This window comes from Dermacentor silvarum, chromosome 8, assembly GCF_013339745.2.
Source record: "Dermacentor silvarum isolate Dsil-2018 chromosome 8, BIME_Dsil_1.4, whole genome shotgun sequence".
NCBI lineage: Eukaryota > Metazoa > Arthropoda > Arachnida > Ixodida > Ixodidae > Dermacentor > Dermacentor silvarum.
In genome coordinates, this window is record NC_051161.1 from 69,886,491 (window position 1) to 69,899,414 (window position 12,924).

Here is a 12,924-nt window from a genome sequence, read left to right on the forward strand (position 1 = left end):
GGAGCGAGGTTACCAAATTGAATGATAATAATATTATCGTTACATCTATAGCACTGATGATTTCCAGAAAGGTTAAACAATGTGCGCGTTTACAGACAGGCATTTGCGGAAAAAAAAGCAACGCACGAAAATAGCCACAGCCACCCAAGTCAATCCACGGCCGCTCAGCAGTCAATTTTTCAAAATGGCGTCGGAGAAGTTGACGGCACAGTCGGGCTAGTGGTAACAGGTCCCGTGCTTCACACTCGAGGGAGACTTCTACTTTTAAGCTTATAGCTAACAACTACAGAAAAGTTCTGGAATGCATGAAGATGAACGTCGCATCGCTGAGCGCCAAAACTGCGGCTTGGAACAAGCTCGCAGTTGAGTACAATGCGCAGCATGGTGTCTCGCCTCGGGACTTCAAGCAAATGAAAAAAATGTTGGGGAAACATGAAACAGAAATGGACAGAGGAGAATTCGGAGGCGAAAAGAAGAATTCATGGACGGGTAAGCAATATTTCATTCATGATGGTATATGGAAGACTAGCATCATTGTGTAGGACATTGGAATTGTGTTGTCAAGCTGGGTATGTGGTGTCGACAGTATATTGGCTTTGGTGATTTCGTACTTGCTGAGACTCGCGTCATTAATCGCAAAAACGACGAAACGCCCGTACGCATAAATAACACGAACAGCGTATCGTCCTGTGTGTTCCGTGTTATTTACGTCTCCGCGTTTCGACGTCACGATAAATACCATTATTACTATTTCGCGCGTTTGTACTGCACTGCACATACATGTGTGCTTCGTGTAGCTTTGAGAATAGCAGGCGACCGAAACGGTGCACGGTACAAAACATTTTTCCTCAAAGAGATGAACGTGATGCCCAAGCACATTCTCGCGCGATGCGTATATGCTTGAACAGATGATCGGGTTCACATTGGGCGTAGGGTGACGCACAAAAGGCGTGCACACAGCTTAGGTTTGCTAAACGCTAGGCATTAGGCTTGAAGTATTTTATGCAAAAAAGACAGGCCTGCGCGGCACACGCAGCACAGTCACAGCGTAAGCTGGGTGGAGCGGCTCAAGAGTAGGTCCAATTTGGGCATCACGCACAACAGGGTCTTCGCGGCAGTCTGTTCGCCTCGTTTTGACGAGAACGATCTGAACTGCCCGCCCGGCGTCGACGGCGAGCTGCGCCTTGTAATGCTCTCTGCACAGCAGTCTGCTGAGCCCGATCAAGCCTTACAACTGCAACTTACATGTCGGGCGCGCTGCGTTTGCAGGAACATTAACTAGATGGCGCCACCATACTGGCGGAGGCTCGGGTAGTCTGCTCCTGCGTGCTTGGAAGCGTATTATGGCTTCTTTCCGCTACCCGATAGCAAGCGCTTGCGTGACTCAGTGGTAGAGTATCCGCCTCTCAGGCAGTGGGCATGAGCTATTCAACCTACATGCTATGCTCATTCTACAGCTCTGAAAAGTAATTCCATTTGAAATTATGCCCCGGCACATTTGTATGCTGATAAACACAGCTTGGTAGTAGTTTGACAAGTTCGAAGTACTTTATTTCAATATGATCAGATACACATAGGCTCCAGTTGACAAAACTTGGCACTGAATCACATTTCATAAGTCCTAAAATGCCCTACTACTATAACAGCCTGCCTGCTTGTTTGTAAACAGTACATGGCAGTTTGCTAATCACTTTTTGGCGAGACTCCGAACAACCTCAATGACCATCGTGTATTGAATCCACAATACAGCAATGACATTTTATGTAATACCACAAGCGTTCTAAAGATCAAACGCTGAAAGACAATGCAGGTAACAAAAATACAAATACTAGGAAAATATTAGCACATTTTCGCAAACTCACAGTTACTAGAAATGTGCTTTACGTGGCATGATTCTATGATAACAGTGTTCTGCCGGTAGAGGTAAAACTGTGTAATATACACTCTAGTACCACTCTTTACTTGTATAACAATGTTCACGAGTCGCAGCAGTTCTAGACACACTAGTGCCTGTTATGTAGTTGTGCCATAAAGAAGCTGTCCGCTGAAAATTCTTCATGTTCTGTAGAGAAAAGGAGAAATTTATCCGCAGAAAGGCAGAGAGGTCGGCCTGAGCTATACCTTGCTTTGGCCTGCTGCTCTACACTGGGATAAAGGGACAGGAAGGAAAAGAGCTGGTGAATGATGATGGTGATATAAGGAGGAGGTGCGTGTAGACAAGCTCACAACGTTGTGGCATCTCTAAAGCCATGCGTCTAGCCCAGTGGCTTGTAGAAAGGCTATAGCAACAATTGTAATGAAAGCTGCGTTGTTTTCATTAGGCTAAGGACCCAAAAGAAACTAGTCTGATAGCGGCGTCAGTAACACTGCATGCATGCCAATAGAACCTGCTCCACATAGCGACATAGCACATAGCGACTAGTTTGTGTCACTCTCGACAATCACGAAGCAGTGCAATGGTGCAAAACTGCTCATTTTACAACCTTATCTATTAGGGAACAGAAACTGTGGCAGCATGCAATACTGCAATACACCTTGCATGCTAATACTGGAAATGACGGGAGAAAAAGGTGTGTCACAGCAGTTTCAGCAACTTGCTCGAAAGGAAATGTGTTGGGAGGAGCACACGCCTCCATCTACTCCCGCGTACTCATGTCGTCGCGTTCGACCGTTGCGGACGCATGGGGAGCCGGGGTTAACACGTGAGAGGGGCACTACGCCCTCTCCCAGTTCTCGCTCGCCTCTCATGACACGCGTACCCTTTCCCCTGGCTCGCGGGAAGAGATATGCGACGGGCGAGGAGGCCATTCTCCTCGCAAAAGGCAAAAAGGCATAAAAGAGCGCCACCGAGGGAGACCCCCTCTCTCTGGCGCCCCGACCTCGAACCTGCCGGAACGGATTTACCTGATGCAACCCGTGAGTGACCTCGTCGGCGTGAGTATCACACGAAACAAGGCAAGCCTATTTATTACTTATTACAGAGTGGAAATCCCTCTGCAAGTGCGCCTTATTGCCCGCAGCAATAAATGGTGTTGAGTTGACTCGCTCGTCGCCTTATTCGCCCGAGCCCTACGTAGCTGTGATTGCATGCATGCGCTACGGGTTGGGCAGTACGACGGAACGACTGTGTGTGGCTAGATCCGGAGCTTGCGTTTAGCCTACGCAGAGCCTCACGCAGAGCCTCACGTTCAGCCCTGGCCACCTCCAGAACGACGAACAGTCAATGGACAATTATGGCGTCACCAACGGCACATGTGCACCCATTGTGTACGAAAGTGCAGCTGCGTTGGAGCTTCTGGACAATGATGAGTCCAAAAAAAAAAACGAGCTCGAGAGACCAGCCAGACAGACTGCAGTTGTAGCTCGAGTTCACCCAGAGGCAGGATGGCACTCTTCGAAAGAACATCTTCAGAAAATGAAGTTCGGATTGCTTTGCTCCAGGAGGAGCATAAGATGTGAATGCCCTTCATGGGGGAGTAGCACAAAGACAATCCGCAAAAAAGAAATGAAGAACACAAAATCAAAATGGCAATATTGCAAGCTCAAAAACAAGTTGAGCTTGTTAAAGTGAATGCAGTGAACGAAAGAATGTAAACTTGAATAGAGTGGTTGGAAGTTTGATTAAAGCCTTTATTGTTAAATAGGTCATAGAGTATGAGAGGATATAGTGCAGTTCTTCCTTCATGTACATTTGTGAAAATGCTATAAAGGCTATAGAAGCTGTGGTAAAGCAGTTACAGCGCAAGCATATGGCACCTGGAATAAGTAATTGCAGCATGCCATTGGCTGCAGGCCGTCCTGCGGCTACACGTCTGGGCAGTAGTTGAGTTTTTACCACAAATGGTCTTTTTACATTTCATCATTTGTGTACTTATAGTGCCATACAAATGCGGCACAACACATTGAAGAGCACTAAACCCATTACGCAACTATTTAATTGGAGTGTGTCCATTTTTTTGAAGCTTTTTTGAATATTCCTAAACGTCAACTCAAACAAGATTGGAGCAAAAGCACGGTAGGTTTTCATCTCCTTGGGCATAGTATAGACATGAAACATGAGAACTCGCGTAGTGAAACAGGCTACGTCGCTTAGTTAGCCATACATTACAGGCTGTGCAGCGTCCATTCGCACACTGTGAAGAGGTTTGTGCATGCGAAGAAACATCTTGTCTGCTCCTAATGCTCCATTTCTGATTATAATAAATAGGGCTTCATAACGTGCTATGTAATGACAGAAACTTCCTAACTATACTAGGATGTGAACATCGTTATACATTAATTGTCTTAATGCTTGTTCATTATTTCAAAACTGTTCAATTTGGGACAATTTGTATTTGATTCGGTACCAAAAATCACTATTGGCACACTCCTACTATTCAGAAACACTGAGGTGGATTTGAAACAACAATGTTTAGGAGAAATTTCGCTGAATCAGAAGTTGCCGTGCACGCATGCCAGCTATGTTGTCCCCCACAGTATTAACAGGTGGCAGGTGCTCTTGGCAGGTATTTCTTCCGGTACGTCTGCATCGGCTGGTGGGAACATGGAGACCAAGTGGCTCGGGTTCCCTTCGTAGGAGGGCTACGTTGTGCAGGGCAGCACAAGCTGTTATTATGTGAGCTGCATTGTGAGGCTTGTGTTGCAGCTTCATATTTAAGCAGGGGAAGCGCCTTTTCCACACTCCAAAGGCCCTTTCTATGGAGTTACGGGTCTTCATGTGCGCCTTGTTGTACCTGACAGAATTACAATACAATGCAATTAGTCTGTTTTGTAATGCACACTGTACATTAAATTGTGCCAAAGCTTTCCTTCTGTGCAGTTAGCACAGATATACATTGAATGCCTACAAATACAATCCATTCTTGCAAACAGTGTAGCACATAGCTAGATTCACGTTCATTCTACCCAGGCATTTTTCACTACCCACCATTATACTGAATATAGTTGTATCAACCTGGCGATATGTGTGCTCTTGGTGCAGCAGCAGATAACAAAGGAACATGTTGCTTATGCGTTACAGCTACTCGTTGCACCATGCTTCAGGTGTATTACATAGCTTCACAAAAACATAGTATGTTATTATGTAGAGAGGTGCTACCTATCGTATACACCTCTGAAATGGTTAGGCATTACTTGCCTGCCTTCTGGTGAGTTGACTGGACCTGGCTCATGAAGTGGGGTCATCAGGAAAGAAGAGCAGGCGTAGCCCATGTTCCCAAGCAGCAGACCAGGCACACGGTGCTGTTCGTACATAACACGTACGCGAGAATTGTCGTATATGCGACTGTCATGGGCAGATCCCGGCCAGCTCGCTGCAACATCGAAAAACTGCAGCATTGGTCCCGAAACCACCTGCAAAAAATTAGAGTATGAGCGCTGGAACAGCATGTTGTAGTTGCAGCAACTGTAACTACATTTTACCTCCCAACAAGACGGAAGATCAAAATCTGAAAACTACTGAAGGCTATTTCGTCTACCTAAACATTTCAAGTGGCCCACAATTCTAGGCCCTGTTCTTGCCACGGCACATGTAAGTATTGTATTTTTATCACAGCTCGTAGTGGTCACGATGCACAGAACTGTGATAGCCCATTTCTTACGTTGTTAAGTAAAGATATGTTTACGTGCACAGCATATCAGTTACTTCGTGATCAGCAAGCGAAGCTCGTCTTTGCCGCTCATTTGCACTACGGAAGTGGCCTGAAAGCGCAACAGTAAAGACCACACACTCGACTAAAAGCAGTACTCGTACCGTCTTTCCTTGAAATATTGCGTGCGAATGAATATGACGCGCGAGACATCGTTACTTAACCCGTATGGGAAAATTGTGGTTTGACGATTAGGACCTGGAAAATTAATCGCTTACGATCGCTACAAATTGTGACAAAGAGCTTACCTGAACGTTAACAGAAAACGCTCGTTTGCGGTTGCGGTAAACTTCTGCGTCGTTGCCTGTGGGACTCTTGATGCGGACATCTGTGCCGTCGATGCAACCGGTCACCCCGGGGAAATGGGCGATCTCATAGAAGTCTCGCATCACACCTGGCAACTGCGAGGCATCCGGGAAGCGGACAACATTCGGGAAGCTCGAAACAGGTGCCTGGCAATAATGCGCGTCACTTTTTTCACCGTGCGGCATACCGTGGGCTGGGACACATTGACCGAGTCCCCGCTCATAATTTGAAAGGTTCCGGAGCCGTAAAATCTCAGGGCCGCAAGCAGCTGTAGCATGGATGTTAGCGGCAGTCCTCGATTGTCGCCGCTCGCTTGAAGTGGCAGAAAGGCAAGCAGCTCAATAACTGTTTGCTTCGTGAATCGATAGCGCGTGATGAACTCATCGTCGTCGTATACCTCCATCGGGTTCGATCTGTCGCGCAACCATGGCCGCGGCACACTTTGCATGTAAAATGCATCACGGAAGAAGACATCACAGGCTCTACGCGCAAATTCGTACGCACTGATTCTTCTGGCGACGTCGCTGCTATAAGCCGCCATGTTGTCTCAACCTCCTCAAGTCCACTTCAAGGTAGCTCTGTCCCTCTCTGGAAGTTTTCGCGTACTTGATCAAGTGAAGTCCGCCCCGAGGAGGCGCTTCAAGTCAAGGGAGATTTATGGTACTCGTCGGCGCCGACTTGATGCGGCCGCAAGTCAAGTTCGAGTCAAGGCGCATTTATGAGTACGGGGGTAAATTCCCGTGGTTTGAGGCTTGTTGAGTATTCAAAACAAAGCGAAAATAGCGAGACCCGACGGATACGACATTGATAAACAGGTTGGCCAAAGTTTAATTCCTACGCGGATCGACGGCCGCGGACGAGCTTGAGCAGACGGCAGTCGGCTTCTTCCGAAAGTACGTATAATTATTATCGCAATGGCGAAGGCACATTTTCGGTTACTTCAGCCTGTTTATTTAAACTGTGTCAATAAAAAGAGCAGACGTGAACTAGTCAACGAAAACTTAAAATTGCGCTATAAAAGATACTCCAACACGTTAGCCTTGGTTTTAAAGAATGCTAAACCAAATGAATATGAAAATGAACTTCAACTCTAAAAATGATACAAAGAGAAAATGGCAGCTCCTAAACGAATTTGTAAAGTCTACCAAGTCACGCAGCCAAGTAACGTCTGTTCGTGTTAACAACGCTATCCTCAACACGGCCAGTGGTGTAGCCAATGATTTTAACGATTTTCTAGTCTCACCGCCTCCCCCTCTTACTGCTATGCACCTCCGTTTACTCGTACTTCCCAATCGTTTTCTTCTTGTTCCTGCTTGTGTCTCCGAGGTTTCTTCGGTTATTTCAAAATTAGAAGCCCACAATGGTTAGACAACGTTCACTGAAAACATATTAAATCTGTAAGATCTGTTGTTGCTCCCGTTCTCAGAAACAGTTTTAACCGCTTTTTCAAATCTGGTGTATTCCCCGAAAAATTTAGGTTGGCAAAAGCCACATTTAGCCGCATTTCGATGGGGGCGAAATTCAAAAAAAAAAAAAAAAAAAACTCGTGTCCCGTGCATTTGGGGGCGTGTTAAAGATCCCCTGATGGTCAAAATTAATCCGGAGTAACCCGCTACGGCGTGCCTCATAATCAAATCGTTGTTTTGGCACGTAAAACTCCAGAATTCGATTCGACTGATTTCTAAATTTTGCGGAATTATTAAAAATCACCTGTTGCAGATAACTTAATTCTAGTCCTTGCGATGAATTATTCAAAGAGGCAGAAACGCTGGCACGGGAAATAGAAACACAAATTGAACTAGCTAATGAAGACAAATCCTAATTAACTTTATAATTAATTACTTTAGGGCGCATATTACAATTTACGAACTGGTGCCGGTGAGTTTGTAAGCTGTATTCACTTGGAACAAATTTCCCAAATTACACCACTTTGGAGACCTGCGCAATAAAACTTGCCATAAAAATGCACCGTTGTTGCACTCATTTTTTTTCAAGAACGCTGTTTTATGCACTGAAGCACAAAATTAACTGTGACGACCATGTATATTGTCTCAAATTTTGGGGAAATTATATCTCGAAACTGCTGTCATCCTGGAGATTCATTTCTTGCAAACAGGCCGGCTACAATTCTTAAATTGCAATATGAGTAAGTAGCGAAGAAGTCATTTATTGAATTTTCGTTAATTAGGTGAATATGCGTATCGATTTCTCGTGCTGCTAGTGATGTCCTTAACAGAAACTCTCCGAAGAAAAACGTTGCGCACATAGCACGTGATCGGTTCAATGTCATACCACGTGTATTCTCACTTACTCCCGTCCTGCGCAGCAACCCTTATACAACAACCGGTTAGACAGCGTTCCGTGCCAACGTTACCTAACCTTAGTATACAAGGTTAGGCGATAAGGCCTCTTCTAAAGATGCTACTTCGCGTCTCTTGGAAGGCACCTGGAGCGATGCAAGGATGTTTTCGCTCTCTAAAAACGACCCTATAATTACGTCTTGGTCCGGGCACAGACCATCACTTTTGCCGTTTAGCCTTTAGTCGCCACTCTCCTGCAATCACCGAGGTCGCCACGATCAAGAAAATGGTGCTAGTATTTGCCTTCCTTCGTGTCTGAGTCGGCGTGTTCCGAAGCAGCGAAGTCTTCTGAAGATCTGTATCGGGAAAGGAGAATACCTCGCTCTTCAGCTAGGTTTGTCAATCTGAAAATTATATATTTGCTCGCAGAGGTCAGCTTCTGTAAATATTACCGAACATATTCCTTCTATTGGTGATATTTTGCGGCAGGAATGATCAGTATACAGGGTGTTTTATTTTAGCTCCACCAAATTTTTTAAAAATTGCCTGTGGCAGCTAGAGAGCACAATTATAATCCTTGATCGAAACTACATGATGAGGCGGCCAATACTTCCACGAGAAAACAAAACGCCTAATTGAATAATTAACATCATTACGGTAATTAAATTTCTAATTAATTATTTTACGGCACATCTTTCAATCTCCGAATTATAGCCGCTGAGTTCGCAATGCGTATACACTTGGAACGAATTCTCAGGACTGAACCAGTTTCAAGATATTAATTTGCAAAGTGTCCGACGAAATACATTAGTGTTCCAGTTACTTTTGTGCTTCAATGCATAAAACAGCGTTTTCCTCAACAAAAGAAAGCCAACAATCTTCTGGGCGTCTTACGATTTGATTAATAAAAATCGTGCCCTTCGGTTCCCTTTCTTCTCGTTGACACATTATATATATATAATGCAACTACCGTCAGTTGCACTTCTCTCAGAGGCGGGACGTGTGTCGCGTGTGCCCCTGATCAGTACTTTGCGATGTGAGGAACGCGGTTTAAATCATAGATTCGGGACCTCAAAGAGGGACATGGAAAACGCATTTATCTCGCATTTATCGCTAAATCGCCACTGAAATCTGACCCATTCAGCTAACAGACTACTCAACTCTTTACTTCGTTCAATGCTTGGGAGGCAATACTTAAGATGCACAAATAGTGGGGTGAGAAATTCTTACGCCGTGATGTTCATACCGCAGTTCTTTTACTTCTATAGGCCGGCAAAACGTTTTGCTTAGCAATAAAAGTCTTTTATAAAGTGCAAGTTTTTGCCTGAAGCCAGAATGGACGTTTAGCAGACACGAAATATGCTGATATGTCGCCTGAGAATGCCACAGACAGCCGAAGGGCAGGAATTCTCGACGCATTAGGATGGCCCAGTAAAGCAGGCACATGTATTGGGCAGGTTTCCTTTAAGTCCCAGAATGCTTGCTCAGGAAAAAGCAGTAGAACATTTCTTTCGGTTACAATCTCCAGAAAAACGTGAGCAGTGTTAAATTATCAAGGTTATCAGAATTTAAAAAATATACGTTTGTTGTCCGCATAGTATATGAATGAAGCTTGTCCCACTAGGTTTAAATATCATTAGTATAACGATTAAATTATAAGGGTCCTAACACACTGCCCTGAGGAATACCCGCTTTCACAGTTTAGCAGCATTTTAGCAGCTAAAATATGTTCTGCAATATGAATGAAAAATCCGGTGCACTTCATTTGCGCACATTTGGCTCTAAATTAATTATAGATCGAGTAAAGCAAGAATGACAAACGACTGAGAATACCGCGGGATTATCACGAAAATTCTATGTCATTTGTACGGCAATAAAGAGCGCTTTGACCCGTTAGTGTCAGCGTTAGGTCGAGAATTATTACCTAACTTAATCATACTTACAATTCGCATGGTTCTTAAATAATCGTTAGAGAAAACTGCGTGCATGAGCACTCATTTATAGCGTCTGTAGTTCTCTCCTGAGAGAACGCGGGTGGGCTTTCACGTACCTGAGTGCCGGGGAGGGGCGGGAAGGAGGGAAAAGGGCTTCCTGTCGCTCCCTCCTCGCTCGTTCTTCGTCCGTTCGTTCAGACTATTCGCTTACACTGACAATCATCGTTGATTGTTCATGTATAATGTTTTAGTTCAGGTCCGCTGCTAGCGGGTGCACGAACTCGACGAACCCGCAAGGCCTAACCTACGCTGTACAATATCAACATTAACTAAAACTTCATGTGCACGGCTTGGGACGGCTGAAGTTTGCTCATTTGTACTTGCAGTATATTTCGATTCATATAAAGAGCGGATAAATATAGACATAAGCAAAGTCTGTGAGTAATGGCGCTGTCGATTCGCTCAGCGGCCCATCACATGGGCAGTTATGGAACGGTAGTCCGCAGACTGCTTTTGTCGTCGCCATCGGCACGAACGCCCATCACACTACGACGACTTGCGATCGTCGGTTGCGTCTTTGTCGGCCTATAGTCGGGTACAACGTTAGAAGGCAGCGGCATTTGCCCATCAAATGTGGATGCACACGAGCCTCCACCAGTGGGCTCGCACTCTAGACTGACGTCATCAGTCGGACTGCTGGTGACCCTGCCGACGGAGTACATGCAGCTCGCGCTTCGACTGGGCGAAGTCACGTTAGCGGGACTATTTCTTTAGCCGTGGAAGCAATCGGCTGCCTCGCTTCGGTGCATATGGGCGGGGCCCTGCCAGTCTTCTTATGTTGTACCCGAGTATAGTATAATAAGATGGCCTCTCAGATACACAGTCTGATGATCAGTCAGCCAATCGTTGGTGGCGGCGTCTTGTCAGTGTCCTATAGGCCCAGTGGTATACCGCGCCTTAAGCGAGCATGTAAATTCAGGCACGCGCTCGCACCGCCAGCAAAAGAATGCCGACGCCGTAGACATTACAAGAAAAATTCGTCAGCAACGTGATGTGTAATAAAGTGTCGCCATAGTGAGACGTAGGGGTTTTTACCTGAATTTCCTTGCCATCAATCCAAGGCGGCTACTAAATGGTTGAAGGCGTAGTCTTAACGCAGCTCACGCCACTTGTCGTTTTAAGTGTAAAATTGAATCCGTGTGCCGCGCACGTTTTCGGCACTACACCAAGGTGAAGCTATCAGGGAAGTTCCAACGAGGTAAAGGCACGAGGTATTTAAAGCAGTACCTAGAGTATGTGCGCATCTTGAATCGCTCCGACCTTCCTAAGGCTTGCGAGATTGGTCAGCGCGCAGACGCTCACAAAACTCAAAGCGGATGTGCCGAAGATGGATCAGCTTGTGCTTTTTTTTTGTTTTAGGCTCTGGAATCGAGACGCCACGCTAATGGGCCTAGCCGGGCATTTTAAGTATTGCTTAGGTTATTTCACTGTAGCTGCAGCCACATCTTCAGTGAACGCTGACATTCTAAAGTCAAAACACAAAAGCCATACAAAAATTAAGCAGTGCCCAGAATGCGAGCCAGAGAAAATAAGCTATACACCTTATCATACGAAAACTTGATACGTGCTGCGGTGAACGGAAGAAAGCCATGCACGGAACCAAGTCCTGACATTCAACTTGGTGATCACGCCTATCCTCCGTTTTTGCCGCACATGGATGTTACACTTGACTTGCACGAATGCAGTTCGCACACTCGAAGCGACAGTACAACGCTAACACAGCAACTACAGTTCCCCTAAGTTGTGCTCATGGAGCTTTAGTGTCACCTTCGACGAACCTATTACTATATTATTACTATTATTACGCCATTATTATCTTATTACAATTACTACGCACTATTACCGGATTGTAAGGTGGTTATACTTTCGTAACGTATGTGTAATGGAGGCTGTCTCAGTTAACACGCTATTTCGATAGGTTATCAATCTTAGTACTAGTGGCTGTAAGCTAAATGAAATTCTTTAGTTGAACAACAGCCTAATTTTCCCATATGGAACAAAGAAAAATTCACGTTTTTTTTACTTTTTTCGAATTCTGAATATCTCTCCAGAAACATCACAACCCAAGCATGCTGACGATATATCACATGCTAACATTCCAGCTTAACTTAAAACTCAACTGTTATGATACAACTACTATCAGCGCTGCGAAAACATGTAATACCAATAATCAGTATTATTAAAATAGCAAATGTGATTTTGTGTGTCGCCAGCTACACGTTCACAGGCTCTATGTTGTTTATGGTTGAAATGAACAAATCATTTTTCAGACGCTTAGCTATATGAAGGATGTGGTATAGCCACGTTGGGGTTAATATGGAAGTAAATGAGAACGATTACCTTCCAATAATACCATAATTTGCCAAATGGAAGTATTCGTATGTATGCATACACAAAAACAATCAAATAGAGAAGTCAGACAGCTGGCCACTGCCACCAGGAGGAGCACTACACCTGCCGGCTCCACTAAAGAAATGGTACATGAAAATAATACTGACTGACAGAAAGAAAGAAAACGAGAGAAACCATAAAGATTAAACGCAAATAAATCTCTTCCGGGGACATAGTTTCCCATATGATCAAAATAATTTCTTGCCAGTTTTACAGTGGGCAAGTATTGTCCGAGACAATCAAACACGATTGATTTTTCAGGACTAGCACTCTCCGAGGCCGCAT

The 12,924-nt window shown here is 44.9% G+C and overlaps 1 pseudogene; it reads right to left on the reverse strand.

Annotated features, from left to right (window-relative positions):
* Positions 1 to 1,532: 1,532 nt before the first annotated feature.
* LOC119461396 (putative nuclease HARBI1) lies at positions 1,533 to 6,731 on the reverse strand (annotated as a pseudogene).
* Between the last annotated feature and the right edge of the window lie 6,193 nt (positions 6,732 to 12,924).